At 43.8% G+C, this 14,636-nt stretch overlaps 1 pseudogene across 1 annotated transcript in view; it reads left to right on the top strand.

Moving 5' to 3' along the window:
* LOC149317932 (geminin coiled-coil domain-containing protein 1 pseudogene) overlaps positions 1–14,416 on the top strand; it is a 109,626-nt pseudogene extending 95,210 nt beyond the window's left edge. Inside the window, exons 2-3 of the transcript XR_016280298.1 lie at positions 11,097–11,213; positions 13,468–14,416. The product of XR_016280298.1 is annotated as a geminin coiled-coil domain-containing protein 1 pseudogene (transcript). The remainder of the gene's footprint in view (positions 1–11,096; positions 11,214–13,467) is intronic.
* The last annotated feature ends 220 nt before the right edge of the window (positions 14,417–14,636 follow it).

The raw sequence follows: 14,636 nt of genomic DNA, 5'->3' as shown, positions 1-14,636 counted from the left end.
GTCTTTTGGTGGGGGGCTCTGGGTTCCTGACTTTCCCGGGGGGGGGGACCCCTGCCTTTGGTTGCACACAGAGATGCGTTTCCAGATGTTAAGTTGGAGAGGGAAGGGGGGACCTCCTTGGCATGGGCAGGAATGGGGGTACTAATTTTTTCGGGGGTCTTTCAGGAGTCTCTCTAGTTGCTCTAGTCTCCTGACTTTTCTAAGGGAACACTCTTGGGTTGCTCTTTCCCCAAAGTCTTTCTGGGGCACCCACCACATTTGGGGGGTCCCTGCCTTTGGCTGCCATAGAGATAGGCTTCCAAGGAGTGAGTCCGGAGCATCTCCAGCAGAAAAGGGGGGCTGGCCGTGGGGAGGGGGGTTCTTCCTGGGGACGGTCTGGAGGTGGGGAGGGGGGCTGCTTCTTGGGGAAGTCTATGGGGCAAAAAAGGGCATGGGTATTTTTTATGGGACTTGCTGGTGGGATGGAAAGGATGGTTCTTGGAGAGGGACCCCTTGGAGAAATAAAGCTCCTGGTGGGTCTATTTGTTGGAGAGAGAAGGGGTACGATCCAGATGCCCCCCGGAATAAAGGCGACCCCCCCCCAAAGAGAGCCATCTGAGCCCTCCATCCCTCCTCCTGGCGACCCCTTGTCTTGAGTTGCGCTTCGCATCGCATCGCACCTGAGCGCCTTTCGCTAAGACTGCACTCAGGTGTGAAGGCAAGGGGGGGATCCTGGGCAGGGGATTTTCACAAGTCCTGCCATTTAAGGGTTGTTGGTTTTTTTAATGACTCTAGCCAGGGGATGCTGGGACCTGTCGTTCTTCTGTGAAGTAAAGAAAAGTGTCTATGTCAGGGGATTTTGGGAATTGCAGTCTTCCCATTGAATTAAGAAAATGGACGTAGCTGGAGGATACTGGGAGGTGTAAGTCTTCCCAGAAGGTTCGTAAAAAGAAAAGTGTCTGGGCCAGAGGATGCTGGGAATTGTAGTCCTCCTAGAAAGTGACAAGGGATCTGGTTATGAAGAATGGATGGTTCTGGGCATTATAGTTTCCCTTCAACAGGGTGATCAGAGGTCCTCCTTTTCTCTACATTTCAGCTTTTTTGTCCAGGAGGTATTCCAAAATATCCTGCATTTGGAGAATGACAAAGAAGCATAAATTTACATTTATAGGAGTGGGTTTTTTAAAAAGGTTTTATTGGGGAATGTCCTACATTTTTCTTGACTGCCCTACATTTTATGGTTGCGACATCTGATCACCCTGCCCTACAGGAAAGAGGACCCTACCTGGTGTGTGTGCGCGCATGCACATGCTCTAGAAACTGAAGTCCTCCAAGTAGTGGAAAGGGATTCATTGTCCTGGGGATTCTGGGATTGGCAGTCCTCCCAAAAGTTTTTACCAATGGGACCTGGCTGGGGGATGTTGTAGTCCACCATAAACTATTTCCTTAGTCACACTCAGTGGTCTGACTCTCTCTGCTTTGCTTTGGCTGAAGTCCTGGCTGGAGTCAGTCTGGCAGGAGGAAGGTGAAGAGGAGGAGGAAGAAGAGGAAGAAGAGGAGGAAGAAGAGAATGAAGAAGGCACTGGTGAGGAGGAAGCATCACTGGGGACCCAGCTAGTAGCAGGTAAGTGCCAGTCAGTCGCCAGGTAGGAGGAGGGCACATGGCATCCATGTCTTCCTCAAAGCCCCTTCCATCAGCCTTTCCGTACCAGGCTCAAAGAGACACCCAGGGCTCATCCAGTCCAACCTTCAGCCCATGAAGCTAATCCAGTGCTAACCCTGTTTAGGCCTCTGTGTTCCCACTCATAAAGGGGACAGCCAAAAAATCAAACAAATGGCCCTTAGAACAGATGAAATCTGTTCTTGGAAGTCAAGATGATTTAATTGAGTTTAAAAATCATCTGGATAAACCTGCCAGATTAAAACAGTATTAAAACTGACTGTACAATATTAAAACACCAGTGCTTTAAAACAATATAAAATTATTCAAAAACATGACAAGAACAGTAAAATGTCAAGCACACACCATTGGAGAACTTTCTGCATAGCCATTTAGTGGCCAAGTGGCTGTTCAAATAAAAAAGCATTTGCCTGCTGGTGCAAGGAGGGCACAAAGGGAGCTAACCTAAGGTGCATTTACACTGTAGAAATAATGCAGTTTGACACAGCTTTAACTGCCATGACTCCACCCTACAGGTCCCTGGGATTTGCGGTTTTGTGACAGCCAGTGTGATGCAGTGGTTTGAGTGCTGGATTATGATTCTGAGGCTGCATCTGCACTGCAGAAATAATCCAGGTTGACACCACTTTAACTGCCATGGTTCAATGCTATGGAATTTTGGGAACTGTAGTTTTGTGAGACATTTAGCCTTCTCTGTCAGAGAGCTCCAGGGCCTCAACAAACTAAAATCCCAAGAATTCCATAGCCAGGGCAGTTAAGGAGGTGTCAGCCTGGACTATTTTTGCAATGTGGAAGCAACCTGAATCTGGAGACCTAGGTTCTTTTGGAATTCCCTTGTGTGCTCCATTATCCATTGAATGTTTGCAATGTGGCCACTTTGGGGGCATGTGTCATCTGAACTCCACACCCCCAAAGCAGCCATCTGTTTCAGACCATAGAATCATAGAGTTGGAAGAGACCTCAAGGGCCATCAAGTCCAAACTCCTGCAGGAAATCACAACCAAAGCACCCCCAACAGATGGTCATCCAGCCTCTGTTTTAAAAACCCCAAAAGAAGTAGACTCCATTCAATTCCTGGTTGGCCATGAAACCCACTGGGTGACCTTGGGCAAGTCACACTCTCTCAGCCTCAGTGGATGGAAATGGCAAACCCCCCTCTGAAGAAGCTTTCCAAGAAAACCCTGTGATAGGTTCATCTTAGGGTCACCATAAGGCAGAAATAACTTGAAAGTGCACAACACACACATCATCTGCAGTGGCTGGTGACTTCCATGTATGCTGTGGGTGTCAGTTTGCAGCAGCTCAAAAGAGCTATCCAGGGTACTGAACCCCCAAATAGCCTCAGAATTTTTGAATAACACCTTTAAAGTTCAGATCAAATCCCGGAGTGGATTTTCCACCACCATCATCCCACTGACACTGAATCCACTAGCCACCATGAAAGAAATAATTTCATCACACTCTCAGTGCACAGCAAAACCTGCAATCTGTCTGCTCTGGATTTAAGGAGGTTCAACACTTGACACAGAAACTGTGTGAAGCCTCTTGGAAACACTGCTTTTAGAGGTAGCTCTGCAGTTTGTTGATCCTTTAAAACACCAGTTGAATTGTTGTTTAGGGGAGGACCTTGGGAACTAAGTTTCTGCAAAAGGACAGAGGTTTTTAACAGAATTTTTGACACTTTTACCAAACTACAACTCCCAGGGATTTTTTTGAGGGGAACAGAGTTGAAAAGGAAAAAGTCTGCATTTGCAGCAACTCAAACTCCTGAGGCAAGCAAAGAGACAGAACAAGTTTATTACAGGGTCAGGTTGCTACTCTTTTAGGCAGGGGAAAGGAAAAGATACTCCAGCAATTCATCTCTTGAATAGATTGCATGGACCCCCTCCACCCAATGATGATACTTTTTTAAAATCCTGATTTTCAAATCCAGAAATTAATTTCTAGATACTTACATTTTGTATGTGTGTGGTGTGAGTATGTGTAAGAAATGATTGTATAGCATTTTGGCAATCCACTGTCATCTTCTGAGGCTGAGAGAGTGCGACTTGTCCAAGGTCACCCAGTGAGTTTCCATGGCCAAGCCAGGATTTGAACCCTGGTCTCCAAAGTTCTTAAACCACTACATCCCACTGGCTTCTGACTGTTGATAGTACAATAAATTTCTGCAAATTAACCATTTAATCAGTAAAAGAAAAATCCAAACTCAACGTCAGTTAAAGAATCTATGCAGATCATCACAATTATTTTCATTTATTTCCTGCCCTCTTTCACAAGATCTCAGGGTGACATACAGCTGAAACTGATTGCAGAAAATTAAAAAGTACCAAAAATGTAACGATTTAGCATGCCAGAACAGGTTACTGTTGTTGTGTTGTGTGCCTTCAAGTCATTTCTGAATTATGGTGACACTAAAGCAACCCTATCATGGAAAATAATATTGCTGCACAGGAAAAAAAATCATTTTATGTACTCCAAAACTGCAGACGTCAATTTCTGGGTCATTCCCTATTTCAAAAAGCAAAAGCAAATTAAACAAAACTATCTCTCCCAGGCCTAAAACTACTGGGGTGGGGAGCATTGTCCTCATGCCCCTGGGGGTGTTTGGGCTCAAAAATAGGTGGTTATCCTGGGACCACAAAAATGGCCTTGGAGGCCAAATGCAGGACCATGGGCCATACTCCCCCTCCAAATCCCACATTGCTCTGGATTATTCATCCTTCCCTAATCCCATAAATGGATTGTTGCAAATAATCTAATAGTGGACTCTCCTGGGTCTGAACTGTTATCCACAAGGGGCTCTTGTTGTTGTTGTTCCTCCCCTACCCACTAATTAACCCTTTCTGCTCCTGGGAATACATGAAATGATCTTGTGGTTACTCCTCATTTTTTAATTCTCTTTTTCAAGCAGTTTGCAATCTTTCTGGTGGGAAGTGGCTCAGTCAGAGATGCTCATAAGAGAGGGGAATGGCTTCTCTTTGTCTCCCAAGTGGGTCCTAAATCGTACTCCAGGGCCTCTCCAGATTCTCTTTTGCCCCCTAGAAGCCAAGAATGGCTCAGAACAGGAATGTTTGGCAAACCACAGCAGAAAGCTTGGCGATCAAGGGGGATTAAGAGAAGGAGGGATGCTTTTTGCAAAACAGTTTGGAAATGTTGCTTTTCAGGGCTCCATCCCTATCTCCCAACCAGCATGACCAGTTGTAATATTATTATTATTATTATTATTATTATTATTATTAACCTTTATTTATAAAGCGCTGTAAATTTACACAGCCCTGTACATACAACCTTTTAGTATTAATTTATTTTATTTATTTATATCCCACCTTCCTCCCGACACAGAGACTCAAGGTGGCTAATATATTAAAAAGTAACTTTTCCAAGCTCTGGTTTTTAGTTGGAAGGATGTGTGTTTGTGGATGTACCTTCATGTTCCCTGTTGACTTATGGGACCACATGAACTTCATAAGGTTTCCTTAGGCCAGGAGTCCTCAGAGATGGTTTTGCCAGTCCCTTCCTCTGAAATATAGCCTCCAGCACCTGGGATTTATTGGCAGTCTCCTATCGAAATGCTAACCAGGGCCGATTCTGTTTAACTTCCAAGATACAATTTTTCACTGCAGTGCCAGAAGATTCCTTGTTCTGCCTCAGGACAATCCTGTGTGTAGTTTGATCTGAGAATGTCAAATCTATTAAATTGTTCCTTTTGGAAAGGAGTGGAGAAAATGTGGCCTATGGGCTATAAATTGCCCCACATTGGTCAAAAACATGGAAAAAACACTCCCAGTCTCCTAGAGGGCATGCTAACCCCCCTCACCCCCGGCCTGTTCTAGCCTAGAACTCTAACCACTACACCATGCTAGCCTTTACTGGTGCATAACCCTGCAAGAAATACAAGCATTAGCTCTCAGCACCAACACAAATTCTGGCTTCTGTACATTTCTCTGAAGGGAAGTTGCAATGGCAGAAGCTGCTGTTTGCTCCCAGGTTCTCTTTCTGAACTCTTTGACTTCTCATTCTCTCTCATTCTTGGCGCAGATGGGTTCTGCAGTTTGGAGGCAACCCTTCAAGAGGATGTTGGGACTTGTGACCAGCTATGCACACAGCTTTACAGAAACAAACAGGTAACTGGCGTGATCCTATCAAGAGCTTAAAAGTTAAGAAATTTGGACCACCCAAACAAATTCCAGGACAAAGTTATTTCTATCCCTGAGTTCAAAAGAGATATATCTACAGGTGGATAGACTCCACAACAGAAACCACAATAGCTGTCCTTACTTTGTAAGACCTGAGCAGGGTTATTGATGGCAAGATGACTTGGAGGTCTCTCATTTAGCAGGTTGCCATAAGTTAAGTTAATTTGATGGCAGTTAACTACAGCAGTACAAATACAGGTTGAGTTTCCTTCACACAGAATTCTGACATTTGAAATACTCCAAAATCCAAAACTTTTAACATGGGTTGCTGACATAGTGATACATTTGCTTTCTGATAGTTCATTGTACACAAACTTTGTTTCATGCACAAAATTATTTTAAAAATAGCATATAAAATTACCTTCAGACTAGGTGTATAAGATGTATTTGAAACATAAATCAATTCTGTGTTTCAGTTGGCTCCCATGTCCAAGATATCTCCTCATGCACATATATGTAAGTACAAGTATTCCAAACTCCAAAGAAAAAAACACACCAAAATCACAAAAACTTGCAGTTTGAAACATCCCCCCCCCCCCCCCAGGAATAACCAGCTTTGCTCCTCCTCTGTTGCAAAGTTGTCCATTCTGAAGCTGGGCAGTTGACTGTGCACACATCCTGCTGAGCTGCTCGAGTCATCCACCACTGCTGCTGAGTTATCAACCACAGCTTAGAGCAACTGCTATTGCTCTGTGGTCAGAACAAAGCACCCAGCAATGGCTACATGGCCGGGCACCTTGTTTGAACCTCAGAGCAAGCAACTGGTGGCAGCAGTGGATGCACCAGGCAGCCCAGTGGGGCATAAATATAGGCACCATTCAGACTCACCTATTTGCACTGGGTGGAACTGGGCAGAATCGGGTCCCCCTCTCCCAAATCTCTCCGGAAGCAAGTGCCCACTAAAGAATTACCTCAGTCAGGGTAATTAAACCCTGAATGCCCTTACAGCTCTTCTGGAGAGTTCACATTTGCAGGTACCGGTTTAAAATGAAGGCCCCTTTGCTGTCAATCAAACAGTTCTGCTTTCATCAAGGTGACGTTTCCTGCAGCCATTGGGCAATCAGAAGTGTGCTTCCCCCCTCCTTTAAAAAAAACAACAAAAAACAGGCAGCAGTATGCACAGATGCTGTCAAATTTAAAAACCTCCAGGTGTGTGTGTACATGTTGTGTGTATTTGGGTCACTACAGATTATGGATCTTCCACTGCCTGCACTTTTCAACCCCAAAATGCATTCTAATGCAATCTCTGCATCCTCCCTTCTTGCAACCCCATAATGCCTCATACACATATAATAATAATAACAACAACAACAATTCCTCACCCCAAATGGCATCTCTGCATCCTCTTGCTTTCCCTAAGCCACCCCAGAATGCCTTACAGACACATAAAGTAGCAAAAGCATTCTGTATCAGTTTGCCAGATTGAAATGGAAACATTTGTAACATTCGCATTGTAGCATTCGCATATAAAAATAATTTAGAAAAAAAGCCTATTGCAAAGTGCCGTGCTGGGAGCAAGGAAATGAAAGGGAAAGTCGCACAAGCAGACACACATTCTATCTATATATGTATCTACCTGTAGCAAAAAGCATATGCATAGTCTGTCAAAAATAAAAAAAAATAAAAAGAGAGAGAAAGCTGCCTGTGAGATTGGAGGCTTGCTCTGTTCCCTGCCCTCCCTCTGACCTGCACTGAATTGACCCTTTCTCCAGCTCCATCCTCCTGCTCCATTACCGCCCATCGCCCTTTGCATCCTTCCTGTGGCTCCTTCCTCCTCCTCCTCCTCCTCCTTCTCCAATGAAGGGGAGGAATGTTCTGCCCTCTGCCCTCCCTCTGACCTAAATCCCTCCCCTGAACTTGCCTCAATCATGATCAGGGACAAGTTCATATTCGCCAAACCTGTTTTTCCCCCCAAAAGGTACAGCTTTTACTCCGCTTTCAAAAGACCCGAGCTAAGGGACATTTGCCCCAGAATGGGTGTGCAAGCCTCTGATTCGCTTGTGGGAGATTCAGGGCAAATATGAACTTACCATGATAAATTCGGTTTCTGATCCGGGGTAAAAGGTAGTCAGAATGGCCCCATAGTTAGCTGCCTGACATCAGAATGGAGGGCTCCAGATCTCCTGGGAAGATCCAGAGCAAATGGGGACTTATTAAAAGCCAAAGTAATTGTGGGAAAACCCAGTTCTGCTGCTGAATAGACCAGCTGTATCCCATCTGATTGCACCAGAACCAGAAGCCCATTTTATATTTGGCCCATGGAGACAGGACCTGAGTTGGCCACTGCTATGCATCTCCCTGATGCTAAACTGATATTATGTCAAAGGAGATTAAACCTGGCATAGTTTAAGCAGATGGCAAAATTTGTTGGCATAGACAATAATCCTTGCAGGATGCCAGTTTGTTTTTGGACTGTGAAACTGGTGTGTGGCGGGGATTAAGTTGCCGTAATGACTGGTTGTTTTAAAACACCAGAAGGAAGGATGCTAGGAGAAAAAGAGACATGAAATGCTAGACAGATCTCTGTGTCTCTTTCAGGACCCTCCATTTATTTACTTATTCATTCATTCATTCATTCATTCATTCATTCATATCCCATCTTTTTTTCCAGTTCAAGAGTCAACAAATTAAAAATAAACATAGAAGCTGAGTCTCTTTTATCCAAAATGCATGGTACCAGAATTGTTTGGGATTTCTGAGTTTTTCAAATTTTGGAATATTTGCATATACATATCTTGGACATGGGAGCCAAGTCTAAAGACAAAATTCATTTATGTTTCATATACACCCTGTACAAATCAACTGAAGGTAAATTTATATAATATTTTAATGATTTTGTGCATGAAACAAAGTTGGTGTACATCCAACCATTACAAAGAAAAGAGTCACTATCTCAGCCATCCATGAAAAAAAAAAGGATCTTTGGAGTATTTTGAATTTTGGAATTCTGGTTAAGGGAGACTTGACCTGTATCATTAAAAGCCCACAAGATAAAAAGTTAAAATGAGATTAAACAATCAAAAAGTTAAAATCAAATTAAAACAAACATCAATAAACATACAAACACAAACACCAGCACAACAATTTGCAAGATCTGGCACATTATTTTGGTGGGACGGGCCCACCAAAATAAAAATAGGCACTGAAAATTTCACATTTTTGTTTTAATATTGATTATTGAAGAAGATAAATTATTATTTCTTTAAAACAGCAATGATCCATTAACTCCCACCAGTCAGTAGCCCCAATTTTATTTATTTTCATTCAAAATATTTCTACCTCACCCTCTATGCAGAGATCTCCAAGTGGCATACAGTAAAAACCCAAGCTGACAATTCACAACAGTGTGAATTTTTGGAGTGATTTTAAAAGGCTAAAAATTTTAGTAATTAAAAAAGATGATTAAAATAGTTAAGAGTCTAGAATGATTTAAAATAACTTACATATGAACATCTGTGTAAAATCAATTAGGCCCCAAAGGCTTTAGAGAACCACCACATTTGGCCACAGAGTGATGGCAATGCCAGAGCCAGCCTGGCTTCCAAGGGAAGGGTGTTCCACAACTGAGGTACGACAGTAGCAGGGAAGGTCCTGTTCCTCTGTCCTCCCACAGCATATTGCCCTGAATGATCAGACATGGAAGAGTGGTATACAAAGCAAATTAAAACACATTGGGAAGACAAGAGCTTGGGGAATTTACTTTTTGGTACGATAAAACCTCTTGCAGGGGGATTCTGGGAATTATAGTCCCAAGTGACTATAAATTGTAGTTCCAGGGAATTCTATTGGTATTATTTATTTATTTATTTATTTATTTCCTTATACCCTGCCTTTCTTTGAATATAGTGACTCAGGCGATGACTGGTAGTGATGGCCTCCTCCTCCCACCCTTTCTTCATTTCTCCATCCTTCTCGTCCCCATTTCCCTCCTCCTCCTCCTCCTCCTTTTCCTCCTGTTCCGTCTTCTCCTTTTTCTTCCTTCTCTTCTCCCTCTTCCTCCTCATTCCTCCCCTTCTCCTCTTGCTTGTTTTTCTTCCTCTGTTGCCTTCTTCTCCTTCCTCCTGCTCCACCATCTCCTCCTCCTCCTCCTCCTCCTCTTCTTTTTCTTCTTTTTCTTCCTCCTCCTCCTCCTCTTCTTTTTTATTTATTTATAACCCCTCCCTCCCTCCCCAAAGATGGGACTTAAGGCAAGTTAAAAGTTGTCCAAAAAGTTTCTTTCTCACCCTATAGGAAGCGCATACATTGCAAAAATTGACAAGTAAATCTGAAGCAGGTACAGTTTACTTTAGTGACTAGAGAAATCTCAAGTTACGTAATGCAGTTGGGATTAATTTAATTAATTAATTAAATTTTTAAAAATTAAAAAAGAAAGAATGAAAGAAAGAAAGAAAGAAAGAAAGAAAGAAAGAAAGAAAAATTCATCTTGTCCACAGGAGGTCAGCCAAAATGGTGAAAGGTCTGTAAATTACCAAGCCTTCTAATGAGTGGCTTAGGGAGCTGCATATGTTTAGCTTGGGGAAGAGAAAGTTAAGAGGTGATATGATAGCCATGTTTAAATATTGGAAGGGATGTCATATGAAGGATGGACCGAGCTTATTTCTGCTGCTCCAGAGACTAGGACCCGGAACAATGGATGCAAGGTACAAGAAAAGAGATTCCGCCTCAGCAATAAGAAGAACTTCATGACAGTAAATGTTGTTCAACTTGGAGGGTGGCGGAGTCTCCTTTGGAGGTTTTTAAACAGATGCTGGACGGCCATCTGTCACAGGGAGTGCTTGAATGGTGCCTACCTGCATGGCACAATAGGGCTGGATTGGATGGCCCTTGAGGTGTCTTCCAGCTCTAGGATGCTATGGCTGAGACCTTCTAAAAATAGAGAAGGCTTTGAACTAGTAACCTTGGACTGTGATGCAGCTAATCTTTGCATATTTGCACTCTGGGCATTGTTCCCTATCGGCTGTTTCCTGCTGCACACCTTTTTTGTGTGTGCCTTTGTGGTTACATTTTTCAAAGGAATCTCTTCAAATAATTTGCAGAAGAACAGGAAAAGTCAAACGTGCGCCTGCAACAGTCATTCTCTTGATCTCTTTTGCTCTCCTGAGACATAAGGTTCCTCCCATGGATCAAGTTCCAAATAGTACATACCAATTTCCACAGGTTGGGGGTGGAGATGGGTGTTAGTCATTTTAGTTGCAGAGCTTTGGATCTGTGCCCTGTTGTAGCCTCTCTTTGACTTCCAGCTTCAAGACACCTTGCTGCAGAAGGAGGAAGAGCTAGCACGATTGCAAGAGGAAAACAACCACCTCAGGCAGTTCCTGAATTCTGCTCTGGTCAAGCAGTTGGAGGAAAAGACCAAGGTAGGTGCAACTCTCTGCTCAGAGCATCCATGTGAGGAGAGTTGTAGCTGCTCACCGTGTTCTTGACAGTAAAACTGTAGATTCCTCATAAAACATGCAACCTTTACCATTCTGAGGTCCAGTATGTAAAGAGGTCTTGCAGCACCTTTGAGGCTAATTGAAAGAAAGAAGTTGTCAGAATGCACTTTCATAGACTAAAGTCTACTTCATCTGACAAAGTAGACTTAAGTCTACGAAAGCTCATTCTGCCAACTTCTTTCTTTCAGTTAGTCTCAAAGGTGCTACAAGACTTCTCTACATACTGCTTCTATATAACACAGCTATATTTTTGAATTCCACCATTCCTAGTCCCAAAGCCAAGGGTCAAGTGTTTGAACCTTCCCAGACACACTATAGAAAATCTGGGACAGATAATCCACACTTTATTCAGGGCTGCATGTTCACTGCAGAATGAATGCAGTTTGACACTGCTTTAAGTGCCATGGCTCCATTCTGTGGAATCCTGGGATTTGTAGTTTGTTGTGGCACCAGAGCTCTCTGACACAGAAGGCTAAATGTCTCACAAAACTACAATTCTCAGAATCCGGTAGCACTGAGCCATGGCAGTTAAAGCAGTGCCAAACTGCGTTAATTCTGCAGCGCAGATACAGCCTAGGACATTCTAACAAACCTGGCCTGGATGAAGGAACTAATCTGCTGCAAATATTATGCTTCCATTGGATTGAGAGGGGTGTTATACCTGAGCCAGTTTTGAGCTGGAATTGGCTGCAATGCCAGGCTTATGCAAGGCCACATCTATACTGCAGAACTGCATGCAGTTTGACATTGCTTTAAGTGACATGGCTCAATGCTAGGGGAGTCTGGGATTTGTAGATTTGTGAGATATTTAACCTATTCAGTCAGAGGGTTCTGGTGCCACAACAAACTACAGATCCCAGGATTCTATAGGATGGAGTCATGAGAGTTAAAGTGGTGTCAAACTGCACTAGTACTGTGGCAGCAACTCAAGGCTGTTTGGTACTGAAACCTACAAACACCCCTGCTTTTAGATTAAGTTAATTGCTGGCAAATGGATGCAACAGGCAGCTTTGAAGGTGATTTTCTTTCCCTGATATCTCCAGGAGAATGCCAAGGCCATGCCTGGTGAATGAAGAATCCAACTTGTGTGTTGTTGTTGTTTTTAAAGAAATACCTATCTGTCCCATAGCCTGACAGCCTGAATCTGAACAAAATGAGGCCCCACGTATGTGCCTACTCAAGATGACATGGCAAACCCATGAACTGCACATAGTTTTCTTAGGCAAGGAATCTTCAGAGGTGGTTTTGCCAGTTCCTTCCTCTGAAATATAGCCTACAGTACTTAGAGTACCCTAAAAGTTGCCAGGGTAACATTCCATCCAGCCAAAATTTCTTGCAAATGTTTAAGGGTGCTTTCCAAGCCAGACATCTAAACTGGCCTTCTAGAGATGTAAACTATGTACACAAGCCAGCCTCCATTCTTTGCTGTCAGAAATCCCTTAACACTACATGTGTTGTGAGGAACCAGATATTCTGAGTGTAACATTCACTGTGACCCCATGTTTTGCTGGAGGACAATCCCAAGGCAAGAAAACTAACCTCCAAACTGATAAAAAAATGGCAGTCGAAAGTGATGGTATGCCATTCCTGGCACCCCAAAAAGTGATGGCGCAGGCCAACTCCTCCACATTTGCCCACCCTTGATATAAAGGAAGGCTACAGTGCATCAGAGAGCCTAGGGGAGTTACTTTTTTGTAGTACTGCTCTCAGAATTCTCCAGCCTCTCTCTCTCTCTCTCTCTTTTAACCATTCCTCACTTTCAGCTTTTAATATCCAAAGAATAACCAATTTCATCCCGGTGATAGAATTCAAAGACACAGCTGTGTTAGTTTGCAGCATCAGTATGCAAAGGGATCTAGTATCATCTTTGAGTCTAACTGAAAAAAAGAAACTGGTAGCATGAACCTTCATATACTTGAGTACTTTAGATGCATGTAGTGGAGGGAAGCTCATGGCATGAGGTTTCATATATTTGAATCAACTTCCTCAGATGCATGGAGTGGAAGGTCATAGATGTATGGATGGCCTGGCTGGATGGCCAGCCCTGGACTCTCCACTCCATGCATCTGAGGAACAAGGCTCAAGTCTATGATAGCTCGTGCTACCAGCTTCTTTCTTTCAGTTAGTCTCAAAGGAGCTACAAGCTTATTGGTTGTTCTCCATTTCTCCCTAACAGAAGCTGCTTTTGCAAAATGGCTGCGGTGTTCGCCAGCCCCAGAAAGCCTGCAAGCGGCGGATGAAAACGGAAAGCTCCCTTCAGCATGAGGCGTCTCACCCCCAGAAGGCCCGCCGGAACCTCCTTGCCAGTTTCTCTGCCTGCGAAGAACATCCCCACCATCCTCCTGTGGATACCTGGGTCCTACGAACCCTTGGGCTCAAAGACCTTGACACTATTGATGATGAATCCTCCTCTCCAGCTAACTACAGTGCCTTGACCTTGGACCTTCCCCCAGAACCTTCTTTCCTTAGAAGTACCCTCGGGATGATAGACTATGACATTCAGAATGGCCAGCCAGCAGGTTATCCCTGTGCCGAATTGCCTGCCACAGAGAGCCCTGAAACCCCAAGGAAGATGTCATCCTTGTCCTACTTGCCACCACTTCCTACAGGACCTTGCCATCCTCTGCTCACCCTGAGCCATGCCACTCCCCTGCCTGGCATTGTGCCCTGCTCACCAGAGACCATTTCTCCTACCCAAATGGACATGGCCTTCACTGCCTCCTTAAGCCCCCACTGCAATGTGAAAACGCACACTTTCCGGCAGGGACAGGCATTTGTGCGCAGGGACGAGGATGGAGGATGGAAACTCACCTGGGTCCCCAAGGAGCCTGAATGAATGGATGTCCTCTCCCCATGCTCAGCCCAACCTGCATCCCAACACTGCCAGCCAATAATGACTTGACTTGTATTGGTTCACCCCAGCTAGACCCTAACTGAATAGTGAGTCAATATATGTCAACCCTTTTGATGCAATGGGTCTACTCTAATCAGACCATCAGTGCATTCAGGCCAATGTGCTTTGTTGTTGTTGTGTGCCTTCAAGTCTTTTCCAACTTATGGGGTTTTCTGGAATTGAGAGTGTGTGACTCACCTGAGGTTATCTAGTAGGTTTCCACAGCCAAGTGGGGGATTTGAATCCTGGTCTCCCAGAGTTCTAGTCTGATGTGCAGCCACTATGCCACACTGTCTCTCCTAATGTGTTTACAGGTGGAAAATTAAAAGTGGTAAATTAAAAGAAGAAAAGACAAATAATCTTGCTCTATCTTGAACATCAGAAGGATTTTTGCCAGGCTAATACAAACACACTGAAAGGACTAAATGGCCATCTAATTTAGCACCCATTCA

Source organism: Sceloporus occidentalis, unplaced genomic scaffold, assembly GCF_023333645.1.
Source record: "Sceloporus occidentalis isolate IW3139 unplaced genomic scaffold, rSceOcc1.0.p SCAF_2, whole genome shotgun sequence".
Lineage (NCBI taxonomy): Eukaryota > Metazoa > Chordata > Lepidosauria > Squamata > Phrynosomatidae > Sceloporus > Sceloporus occidentalis.
The sequence above is the reverse complement of the archived record's forward strand: the minus strand, read 5'-3'. Positions and strand labels throughout refer to the sequence as shown.